Source organism: Octopus sinensis, linkage group LG12 (genome assembly GCF_006345805.1).
Source record: "Octopus sinensis linkage group LG12, ASM634580v1, whole genome shotgun sequence".
In the NCBI taxonomy this organism is placed as follows: domain Eukaryota; kingdom Metazoa; phylum Mollusca; class Cephalopoda; order Octopoda; family Octopodidae; genus Octopus; species Octopus sinensis.
Window position 1 is genome coordinate 59,443,946 of NC_043008.1, and position 12,500 is coordinate 59,456,445.

Here is a 12,500-nt window from a genome sequence, read left to right on the forward strand (position 1 = left end):
TACGTACATGCATACATATATACGTACATACATACATACATACATACATAGAACATTTACATTTCGAAAAATAACGATTGTTCAATACTCACTCTCCTTCATCTGTTGTCTAATGCTTGTCTAATACAAAAGTAAACAACGTCTGTGTAAGCCGAAGGTCGTTAATACTACCCCACATATATATATATATATATATATATATATATATATATATAATATATATATATATATACTCTTTTACTCTTTTACATGTTTCAGTCAGTTGACTGCGGCCATGCTGGAGCACCGCCATTAGTCGAGCAACTCGACCCCGGGACTTATTCTTTGTAAGCCCAGTACTTATTCTATCGGTCTCTTTTGCCGAACCGCTAAGTTACGGGGACGTAAACACACCAGCATCGGTGTGTATATATATATATATATTAATTTACTGTTCCGTTAAGAACAAAATCAGCAGTCCATCTAGTGAAAGATAAATATCGGTTTAATGTATTCAGTTTAAGATACAAGCTACTAATCGTTTACTGCAATGAAAACGTGAGTCTAGACGCGTTGTAATAACATGCCTTGTGTTTCCAAGCAACCATCAAATTCTGAGCACCTGATCTATTCAGTTTATAAAACAGGACGCTGGTACACGAGAAAAAGAAAACGGGAAGGTGGCTGCAAAAAGTGAAAGGATGAATAAAACGGAAAAAGAATAGAAAAGAAAATTTGAGTCATATCCCCTTTGACTGTAATGCCATAATCTAGCTAGTCGTTGTAGGATACTTCAATAGAGCGGGTCCAAAGTCTGCGAGACACCTCCACCATCCGGAGAAGATAGTGTCCTCCAGTTCATCAAAAGAAATTTGTCGCTACGTTTGCATTTGCTGAAAAGTTCAGATCTGGAATTCAGCAGTATGGTGGCATTCTTAGATGTAAAAAGAATATACGATCGTTCAGCTACGCATAAAATGCATTTCATAGATCCATTAACATATGGCAGGAATCTCCCTGATATAAAAATGTGTGTATGTGTGTGTATACTTATATATATATAAATATACATGCACACACACACACACACACATATGTATATATATATATATATAATATATTATATATATATATTATATATATATATATTTACATATATATATGCATGCTTACTCTTTGCTCTTTTACTCGTCTCAGCAATTTGACTGCGACCATGGTAGTGTACTACCATTGTAGTACACCACCTTTAGTCGAAGAAATCGTCCCCCGGACTTTTTCTTTGTAAGACTTGTACGGCTAAGTTTTGGTGACACACCCATATCGGTTATCAAGCGATGGTGGGGGACAAACACAGTCACACACACGGGCTGCTTTCAGCTTCCGTCTACCAAATCCACTCACAAGTCTTTGGTCGGCCCGAGGCTGTAATAGGAGACACTTGCCCAAGGTGCCACACAGTTGGACTGAACACAGAACCATGTGGTTGGAAAGCAAGCTTCTTACCACACAGCCACGCGTGCGCCTATACACATATATTCTTTGTTCCTTCTCGAGCCACGCCTGGCTCATAAGGGCCAATTTCCCGGTTTCCTTGGCTTATAGCTTCCCCACCTGGACAGGACGCCGGTCCGTCGCAGGTGAGCTGCAATATGCAGGAGGAAAGAGTGAGAGAAAGTTGTGGCGAAAGAGTCAGCAGAATTTCGCCATTACCTTCTGCCGGAGCCGCGTGGAGCTGAGATTCGAACCCACGATCCCTCGACCTCGAGTCCGCTGCTCTAACCACTAGGCCATATGTCTCCACATACACATATATAGCTTATTGGTATTGGTATTGTTATTGCTGCTGGTTTGCAATTTTAATAGACTCAGTACGGATCGACAACAAGGAATTAAAACAATCAAATCAAAGCGGCATTCTAGTTACTGCAGCCTGTGCTTAGCGACAAACGTATTTAAAACTCAAGTTTTGCTCGATTAATGACTAAGAAAACAATGGAATCTGGGAGGAGCATTTGTGGTCTCCGTTGGCATATACTAAATACAAAGGATTTTCAAAGGCACTGAGGTAACTATGAGGTAAGAAGTTTTCTTCTCAACCGCACTATTCCGAGTTCAGTTCCGTTGCGTGGCACCTTGGAAAACTGTCTTCAACTAAAGCCTCAGGCCCACCACAGTCATGTTAGTGGATAAGTCGACGGAAGCTGAAAGAAGTCCGTCATTTATATATATATATATATACATATCTATATGTGTGTGTGCGTGTGTGTTGGCGGGGATCACTCGGCTCGCCCGTCGGTGAAGAGCGCGGCTATCCGCGTGAACTGATGTGAATTGCAGGACTCAGTGAACATCGACACCTCGAACGCACATTGCGGCCCCGAGATCCCATCGTTCCGAGGCCCCGTCCGGTCGAGAGGATGTTCCTTTTGTGAAGGCGCATGGCTCAGTGTTAGAGCGTCGATCTTACGATCGTGAGATTGTGAGTTCGAATCCCGGATCGAGCTGTGTGTTGTGTTCTTGAGCAAGACACTTCATTTCACGTTGCTCCAGTTCACTCAGCTGTAGAAATGAGTTGCGACATCACAGGTGCCAAGCTGTATCTGCCTTTGCTTTTCCCTTGGATAACATCGGTAGCGAAGGGAGGAGAGGCTGGTATGCATGGGCGACTCCTGGTCTTCCATAAAGAATCTTGCCCGGACTTGTGCCTGGGAGGGTAACTTTCTAGGTGCAATCCCATGGTCAGTCATTATCGAAGGGAGTCTCAGCATTGTCATGGGTACACGTGTCTGTGGAGTGCTCAACCACTTGCATGTTAATAAATGAGCTGCGACGTCACTGGTGCCAAGCTGTATCGGCCTTTGCTTATTTTGGCTTATTTAAGTTAGGTTCGTCAGCAACAGTGAACAAATCTGCCACACTGAAGCTTAGTTTTTATTCTTATCAGTAGTGTAATGTGGAGCTTTACGTAATGAATACAGTAAAATATTTTGTTATTCATTCGTTGATGTTGTTGTTCGTAAATGGTTGTGACAATTCATAACATTTTGTTTTAACACGGTGGTTTGACTTTTTGTGACATTGAATTAACCGTCAGATTTGTGTCACATTGAAATGTAAAACTATTGAATTAACTCTTCTGCTTTAAAGATGCTTTGTTTTTAAAGTCAAAATACACGTTATGCCTAAATGGTTATAATTTTAAAATGTAGTGGAAATCAATTAAATCGATGGATTGGAAAATTCAATTCGTAAGGGCGTTGGACAAATACTATACAATATTTTGTTACATTCGTCCGTCTTTACGTTCTGCGTTCAAATTCTGCCGAGATCCACTTTGCCTCTCATTCTTCCAGGGTCGATAAAATAAGTACTAGCTGAGTACTGCGGTTGATATAAACGACTAACACCCTGCCTTGAAATTCCTGGCCTTGTGCCAACATTTTAAATCAGTATCTAGTCACATTACTCTACCGAGGTCGACATTACCTTTCGTATTTCTATGGTCGATAAAATGTGTACCGTTGAGCATTGAGGGTGATGTAATCGACTTACCCCCTCCCCACAAAATTGCTGACCTTGTGCCAAAATTTGAAACCGATATTTACTTCCATCCTTTTATGTTCCGAGTTCAAATCTTGCCTAGGTTGATGTCGCCTTTTATTTACCGACAAAAATGGGATTCGATTGACTCAGCAGAAGAAATCTTCATGGCTTAACGGAGAGAAAGGTGGCTGCAGCAATGCTCTGTAACGGCAGACGAAATACCTATTTCTGTATTACCCACAAGGGGCTAAACATAAAGGGGACAAACAAGGACAGACAACTGGATTAAGTCGATTACATCGATCTCAGTGTTTCACTGGTACTTAATTTATCGACCCCCGAAACGATGAAAGGCAAAGTCGACCTCGGCAGAATTTGAACTCAGAACGTAGCGGTAGACGAAATACCTATTTTTTTACTACCCTCAAGGGGCTAAACACAGAGGGGATGGACAAACAAGGACAGACAAACGGATTAAGTCGATTACATCGACACCAGTGCGTAACTGGTACTTAATTTATCGACCCCGAAACGATGAAAGGCAAAGTCGACCTCGGCGGAATTTGAACTCAGAACGTAGCGGCAGATGAAATACCGCTAAGCATTTCGCCCGGCGTGCTAACGTTTCTGCCAGCTCGCCGCCTTAATTTTGTGTAACGATTCTAACAGCTCGCTGCCTTACAGCTCTATAAATAATGGTCTCAAATTTTAGGACTTGGCCAGCAATCTTAAGGGCGAAGATAATTCGATGACATCGACCCCAGTTTTAATTAGTACTTATTTTATCGACCCCGGCGAAATAGAGTTCTATAACTAATACTCAGAAAAAGAAATGACTGTTGTATAATCGCGGCAGGAACTCTTTTGATTCCATTTCTGCTTTGTAAGAGTTGACCAATGGTTCAACAAATTCAGTATAAACCCCATAATTTACATGACTTTCAAATAAGGTATTGACCCACTGAGAGTAGTCTAACTGAAAATATATGTTTCGTGTAGGGCGGTAAACGGCAAACAGTTATATTAAAGTATGTTTCAGATTTTATCTCTTACTACTACAAACAAAATAATTCTTGTTTTTCGTTTCCGTTTTAGTGGCTTTGCTACTTTTGAGATTTCAATCTTCAACCAAAGCAATTCAGAAGTAAATAAAAGCAAAAATAGCAAAAGAGAAAAAAAAAAAAAAAAAGAATGAAAATTAGCATAATCAAAACAGAAATCCATGATATTCGGTGTAATCCTCTCCAGAATTGAGATTCTAAGATTAAGAAATAGAAAGGATGAAAATGAAAATATATATAAAAAAAAAAGAGAAAACGGTACAAAAAATAAATATAGCTAAACGGAAATATTTCTTCTCATCTCAACAACCGCTCCCTGTCTCTAATGAGAAAGATGTGATGAATAGAAAATAAGAACATGAGTGTTGATATCGCGATTCAAGCGATAATAATAATAATAATAATAATAATATAATAATAATAATTAATAATAATAATAATAATAATAATAATAATAATAATAATAATAATAATAATAATAATAATAATAATAATAATAATAATAAAAATAATAATAATAATAATGATGATAATAATAAAAATAAAAATAATAATAATAATAATAATAATAATAATAAAAATAATAATAATAATAATAATAATAATAATAATAATAATAATAATAATAATAATAATAAAAATAATAATCGTTTCTACTATAGACACAAGGTCCTGAAATTTGATGGGAGGGAACTAGTCGATTACATTGACCCCAGTGTTTCATGGATACAAAAATTTATCGACCCCGAACGATAAAAGGCAAAGTCAACCTCGGCGGAATTTAAACTAAGAACATTAAGACAGACGAAATACCTATTTCTTTACTACCCACAAGGGGCTAAACACACAGAGGACAAACAAGGACAGACGGGGGTCGATTAAATAAGTACCAGTTACGCACTGGGGTCGATATAATCGACTTAATCCGTTTGTTTGTCCATGTTTGTCTCCTCTGTGTTTAGCCCCTTGTGGGTAGAAAAGAAATAGGTATTTCGTCTGCCGCTACGTTCTGAGTTCAAATTCCGCCGAGGTCGACTTTGCTTTTCATCCTTTTCGGAATCGATTAAATAAGTACCAGTTACGCACTGGGGTCGATATAATCGATTTTATATTTTTGTTTGTCTTTGTTTGTCCCCTCTATGCTTAGCTCCCTGTGAGCAATAAGGAAATAAATATTTGCTATATCCCCTGATTGTGCCCGGCATACCAGTTTTATCCCATTTCCATTTGCACTCAAAATAAAGTAAGCTCTATGATTGCTCGAGAATCTTTAGAAGTTAGCAGTACTTGCATGTCATTTAGAACCCACAAGACTATGTCATTCTGGGTACACACCACCCCCAGTAGTCACTGCCAAATTGCATTTTATTGCAAAATTGTTGATGAGTCAACGGTTAATGTCAGCATCGATATTTCTTGCTGTGATCGTTGTGTTACGTTCTTACATATATCGCAGCACCGATTTGTGATGCATCAATTCAAACTGCTTTCTTGCCTCGTAATTCAGTTTTCAAGACTAGGCACGGACTTTCATATGCCAAAGCCTATCAAGGATGCACATATCATCAACAGATTCCCTTAACTGTTCACTTCAGTGGCCCCTTCTGTTCTTTGCAACGCAGAGAGACATATCACTTCCGCCTTACTCTTTTTACTCTTTTACTTGTTGCTTCAGTCATTTGACTGCGGCCATGCTGGAGCACCGCCTTTAGTCGAGCAAATCGACCCCAGAGCTTATTCGTTGTAAACCTAGTACTTATTCTATCAGTCTCTTTTGCCGAACCTTTAAGTGACGGGGACGTAAACACACCAGTATCGGTTATCCAACGATGTTGGGGGGGGGACAAACACAGACACACAAACATATACACACACATACATATACAAATATATGCATATACGATGGGTTTCTTCTAGTTTTCGTCTACCAAATCCACTCACAAGGCTTTGGTCGGCCCGAGGCTATAGTAGAAGACACTCGCCTAAGGTGCCACGCAATGGGACTGAACCCGGGACCATGTGGCTGGTAAGCAACCTACTTACCACACAGCCACTCGTTCGTTCTTGAATAAATTCTTCAGGCAAGTTTACGCTATCTTTTGTAACACACTACTGCCACGTTTCTTTCTTTTTACTTGTGTGAACCACGTATGAAATCTTTCTTTGGCTTGTAATTGTAGTATGATAGAACTATTTTAGTTCTGTCATAGGAATTTGAATTGTTTTTCTTGTTGTATTATTCTTATTTGCGATACCTTTGATTATATTCTGCAATTTTACCTTTTCATATATCACGTGGAACAGTTTGTTTCATCGAGATTTTTCCGCATATTTCTTTTTAAAATTTGTGTTTGTGTATTCGACAATGATTTTATCACGTTTGAGCGGTTGACACCCGGGCCCATTTAATCTCACAAAAATGTGAAAGAAAACGGATTCATAAGGAAAGTCGACATTTAAAAATATGTGATTATATCAAAATGAAGAGTGGAGCAAAGCTCTGATGTTAAAAAAACGATAAACGTCGCCCTTTTCAAGCCTAGCCAGGCTCACGGGCCCGGTTTCATGGTTTTTGTGGCGTATTTGTTCCCCCCAGCTGGACGGGACGCCAGTCCATCGCAGCATTACTCAAGAAATAGGAAGAAAGAGTGAGAAAAAGTTGTAGCGAAAGAGTACAACAGGGGTCGCCACCCCTCACCCCCCTGCCGGAGCCTCGTGGAGCTTTTAGGTGTTTTCGCTCAATAAACACACACAACGCCCGGTCTGGGAATCGAAAGCGCGATCCTACGAACGTGAGTCCGCTGCCCTAACCACTGGGCCATTGCGCCTCCACTAAAGCTCTGATGTTAGGGGTACTGAAAAGTAATATCGCATTTCACATGGTGAGTTCGAATCAGCATAAAACATAGAGCAAATGGATTTATTCACTCAGTATATAATCGCCATTGTTAGCGCTAAGATTTTCCCACTTCGACGCTAGTTTTCCGATTCCTCAGCAAAAACTTTTAGGAGTTTTTTTTTAGAAGAGAAAAATATTTGGAATATCGTTTCGACATCAGTCCTTCACTTGAATGTTTTTTTTCCTCTTGTAAAGTATTTGCGTGACCTGAATAAGTGAAAATCTGATGGTACTTGGTCTGGTGGGTAGGGTGGGAGTGAGATAGAGCTTCCCATCCTAAAGAATTAATCTTTTCTTGGATTATCTTCACTTAGTGTGGGCTTGTGTTATCATGCTGCAGGATTACTCTCTCTCTCTCTCTCTCTCTCTCTCTCTTCTCCTCTCTCTCTCTCTCTCTCACTCTCTCTCTCTCCCTCTCTCTCTCTCTCTCTCTTGATTGCAGTCATTTGTTGTTTTCTGAGCAAAATTGATTGACGTGTTAAAGTTTTTCGCAATAAAGTTCTGTAATGATGTTTTTCCCTTGTTCCAAAAATCCGAAATGAACAATACCTATTTTATTCCACAAAACGCATCAGCAAAATTTTCTTTACTGTAGATCTGGTTTGCATGTTGGAACTGGATTTTCATATGGCCTTATCCACTCCTTCTTGCGTTTATTATTAGAATAAGATATTCATTGCTTATCACCCGTTACAATTTGATTACGAAAAAGTTTTTGTTCATTCCTGATTTGTAAATGCTTATAAATTGTTGCATGCACTACTTTATTTTTGGAGCACAGTTCATGAAGTACCCTCTTCTCTTCTCTATACATCATTATGCTTAAGATGATCTTTCACATCGGACTGAGATTTATTAAGCATCTGGGATAAGTCCCTGATACTTTGACACGGTTTCTCTTGTGGTGTGACGCTATTTCTCTCAGTTCTTTACAATAATTTCAGATTCTATCAGAGTTAACTTTGCCTTTCATCCTTTCGAAGTCAAAGTTGAGCGCTTGGGTTAACGCAATCGATTATTCCGTTCCCTAACATATTGACCTTGTGCCATAATATGAAACAACCATTCTTATAACTAAAAGCATTATTTTAAAATTTCTCAGGGGAGCTGAACGTGTTGTAGTAACAGTAGAAAATTCAGAGAAAAGAAACACCGCATCTGTTGGCGATTGGCTTATATTTGTTGGTAGGAGAATACTTACTGTTAAGTTTGACGACTTTCTTTGAATGCAGTCTATGATATCTATGTGTTCATAACATAGATATCATAACATCAGAACCGTCACACATATGATTAATGCTTTGGTGGTAATACCAGCAACGGGATATGTACGATCGACTCACGGTAGCTATCTGATAAATTTACCAATGGTTAATAAAACGTTATAACTATACAAAGCAGATAAAATTTCGATAATTTGTCAACAGGAAATAAAATCAAGAGCCAATGGTTGTATTACACGAAAACCTACGGCTGTTATATATTTTTGCTATCGATAAAACTAGTACCAATTAAATACTGGGGACCAAGTACTTCAGAAATATCCTGGCCTTCTGCCTTAATAGAAAGGACAATTAAGCTGGTATTTGCAACAAAATTAGCATGAAGTTTTCACGGAAAGTTTAAATTTAGATCAGTTTAACATATTGTGTCTAATATATAATTCTTTATTGCCCACAAGGGGCGAAACATAGAGGAGACAAACAAGGACAGACAAACGGATTATATCGATTACATCGATCCCAATGCATAACACGTACTTATTTAATCGACCCCGAAAGGATGAAAGGCAAAGTCGACCTCAGCGGAATTTGAACTCAGAACGTAGCGGCAGACGAAATACCTATTTCTTTACTACCCACAAGGGGACAAACAAGGACAGACAAACGGCTTAAGTCGATTACATCGACCCCAGTGCGTAACTGGTACTTAATTTATCGACCTCGAAAGGATGAAAGGCAAAGTCTACCTCGGCGGAATTTGAACTCAGAACGTAACGGCAGACGAAATACCGCTAAGCATTTCGCCCGGCGTGCTAACGATTCTGCCAGCTCGCCGCCTTATTGTGTCTAATATCGTACCTAGGAAACGATCTCAGGAAAGTTGGTAGCGAAAAGGAGAAGGGCTAGAGGTTGTGAAATATGCAACAAACTTTACACAATTTTGTTCCAGCAGTAATAATATGATCACCAATTAGAAAACCGAACTGTAACTGTTGCAACTTAATAATCTTACAGGATAGCTTAACCATGAATCGAAACTAATTTTCAGCTTTCAACATGTCAGTAGTTTATTTCTTGTTTTAAAGAACTCAGCAAAATAAGTTTAAAATTATCGATCATTTACGTTCTCATGCAGCTAAATCATTACTGTCACAGCCTATAAATCATAATTCATTACTAGAATACCTGGTAGCATAATCCTCTAACTATAATTCTCTCCTAAGCAGAATAAAACCCTATTTCTTATTGCATATGTTTACCGAACTGATTATCATATAAGTACATTATTCGTTCAAATACATAAGCTTTAGTTGTGTATTAAGGGACAGCGTTTCTATATTATAGTTGAAATATTTAAACAAATATTTCTGTCTCTCCATAGAGACTACCACGTCGGTTCAATGTGTGAGTGAAGATGTTTTAGTCAATAGCTTCGGATAAGGCATGAACGACACAAAATCAAGATTAACTCTGCTTGAAATATATACATAAATGTATATGTTATCCTTTTACTAGTCTCAGTCACTGGACTGTGGTGATATCGTATATATATAGAGAGAGATAGATAGATAGATAGATAGATAGATAGATAGATAGATAGATAGATAGATAGATAGATAGATAGATAGATAGATATAGATATATATAATGTATGCATATGCGTTGTATATATATATATATATATATATATATATATATATATATATATATATATAGATATACGTGTGTGTGCGTACTGTGTGTAAACATACAATGCATATATGGTATGTATATAGATGATATGTATATATATGTATATATTATATATTTATATATGTATATGTGTATATATTATATATAATAATATATATATGGGCATATATAGACTCATTTTATAATGTGTATGTGTGTGTGTCTATATATAAAGAATAGTATGTATGTGTTATGTTTATCCATCTCTAACGATATATATATAGCTTACTTTCCCGTTAAAGTAAAATCAACAAAAACAGTACTCCATCTGGTGAGTGATAAATATTGTTTAATATATACAGTATATGGTCATGAGCTACTAATTGTTTCATACTTTGGAGATGTTTTACAACAAGCATTTAATAACACGCCTAGTGTCTAGTGTCTCCAAGCAATCATCAGGCTTCGAGCACATGGCCTATACAAGTTGAAAATTAGGACAATAGAACAAGAGAAATCACAGAAGAAAAAACGGGAGGAAGGTGGATGCTAAATATTGAAGGGTAAAAGAAATGGAAAAAGAATGGAAAAATGGAAGAAATAGAATTAGAGTGTTCCCTTTGATCGTGAGGTCATAAAGCTAATTGGTGTAGAATCAACAGAAGCTGTCTAAAATCTGGGATACAGCTGCTCAGTCCGGAGAGAGTGGTGCTCCCAATTCGCCAAAAGAAACTTGCACCTATATTTGCATTTGCAGAAAATTTCTGATCTGAAATTGAGCAGTGCGGGGAAATTTCTAGATCTAAAAAAAAATTTGTGAGCTTTCAGCAACGCATTACTTACATTTTTTAGAACCATTAACATATATGTTAACGTTCCGGGTTCAGTCCCACTTCGTGGCACCTTGGGCAAGTGTCTTCTACTATAGCCTCGGGCCGACCATAGCCTTGTGAGTGGATTTGGTAAACGGAAACTGAAAGAAGCCCGCCGTATATATGTATATATATATATATATATATACGCGAGAAAGAAGCAACAAGAATATCCATTCTTGTTGCTTCTTTCTCGCTTATAATCACCCCACAACTGTATGTTAAATCAGTATAGTTTTTTTGGTGCATCTAAGTTAGGTACATATTCAAGTAAATTTTTTTAAATTAACTTGAATCTTTATTGCTCTTGTATATATATATATATATATATATATGTCTGTGGTTTGTCCCCCTAACATCGCTTGACACCCGATGCTGGTGTGTTTACGTCCCCGTAACTTAGCGGTTCGGCAAAAAAGACCGATAGAATAAGTACTAGGCTTACAAAGAATAAGTCCTGGGTCGATTTGCTCGACTAAAGACGGCGCTCCAGTCAAATGACTGAAACAAGTAAAAGAGTAAAAGAGTTCATAGCATGGATTTTTCCATGATTTTCCACTTGACTGTATGTGACGTGGAGTTGGTCTTCGAGTCCCATACGTGGCTGGCCAACATAGTTGCTTTACTTTTGTCCATACGCCGGAGAGAAGATAAGTGGTTAGCATAGCGTGTTTTGAAATCACCTTCGTACAACCCGATGTAATTCTTTTCGGTTACGTTATCATGGAACGTTGCTGTTACGTCTACCAATATACAGCGGAGTTTACCACGCATGCCAGATCAAGTAGGCAAGCTCCGGGGTCTCGACAGTTACAACTGGGAGAGGGCTCTTGTATAGGCCATGTGCTCACAATACAACGATTGCTTGGAAATGCTAGGCGTGTTTATAAACCCCGGTTAGAAAACATCTCCAATGTATGAAGGTATTACTAATTCATGACCATATACGGTATACATAAGACAATATGAGTGCGCATGCATACATATTCTGCGTTATATGAAGAAACTATGAAGAGTGAAATTCTCTAAATAATAATAATAATAATAAGCTTTAAGCTTATAAGAGTTCACCGTGTATTGGCTTTAAAAAATAGTCTAATGTTGGACATATAAGCCCTCGACGGAAAAAGTAGGTACTAATATCCATAATACGAACTTTTTGTCGAGGGCTTATATGCTCCAATAGTAGAGTATGTTCTTTAGCCACTACACGATGAATGCATATAAGCAAAAAGTTTATAATTATTATTTA

At 37.9% G+C, this 12,500-nt stretch overlaps 1 protein-coding gene and 1 pseudogene across 2 annotated transcripts in view; both read left to right on the forward strand.

Moving 5' to 3' along the window:
- LOC115218107 (small cardioactive peptide-related peptide) overlaps nucleotides 1-12,500 on the forward strand; it is a 67,336-nt gene that overhangs the window by 21,686 nt on the left and 33,150 nt on the right. The gene's annotated exons all lie outside the window — the stretch shown is intronic.
- Nucleotides 2,241-2,398, forward strand: LOC115218159 (annotated as a pseudogene).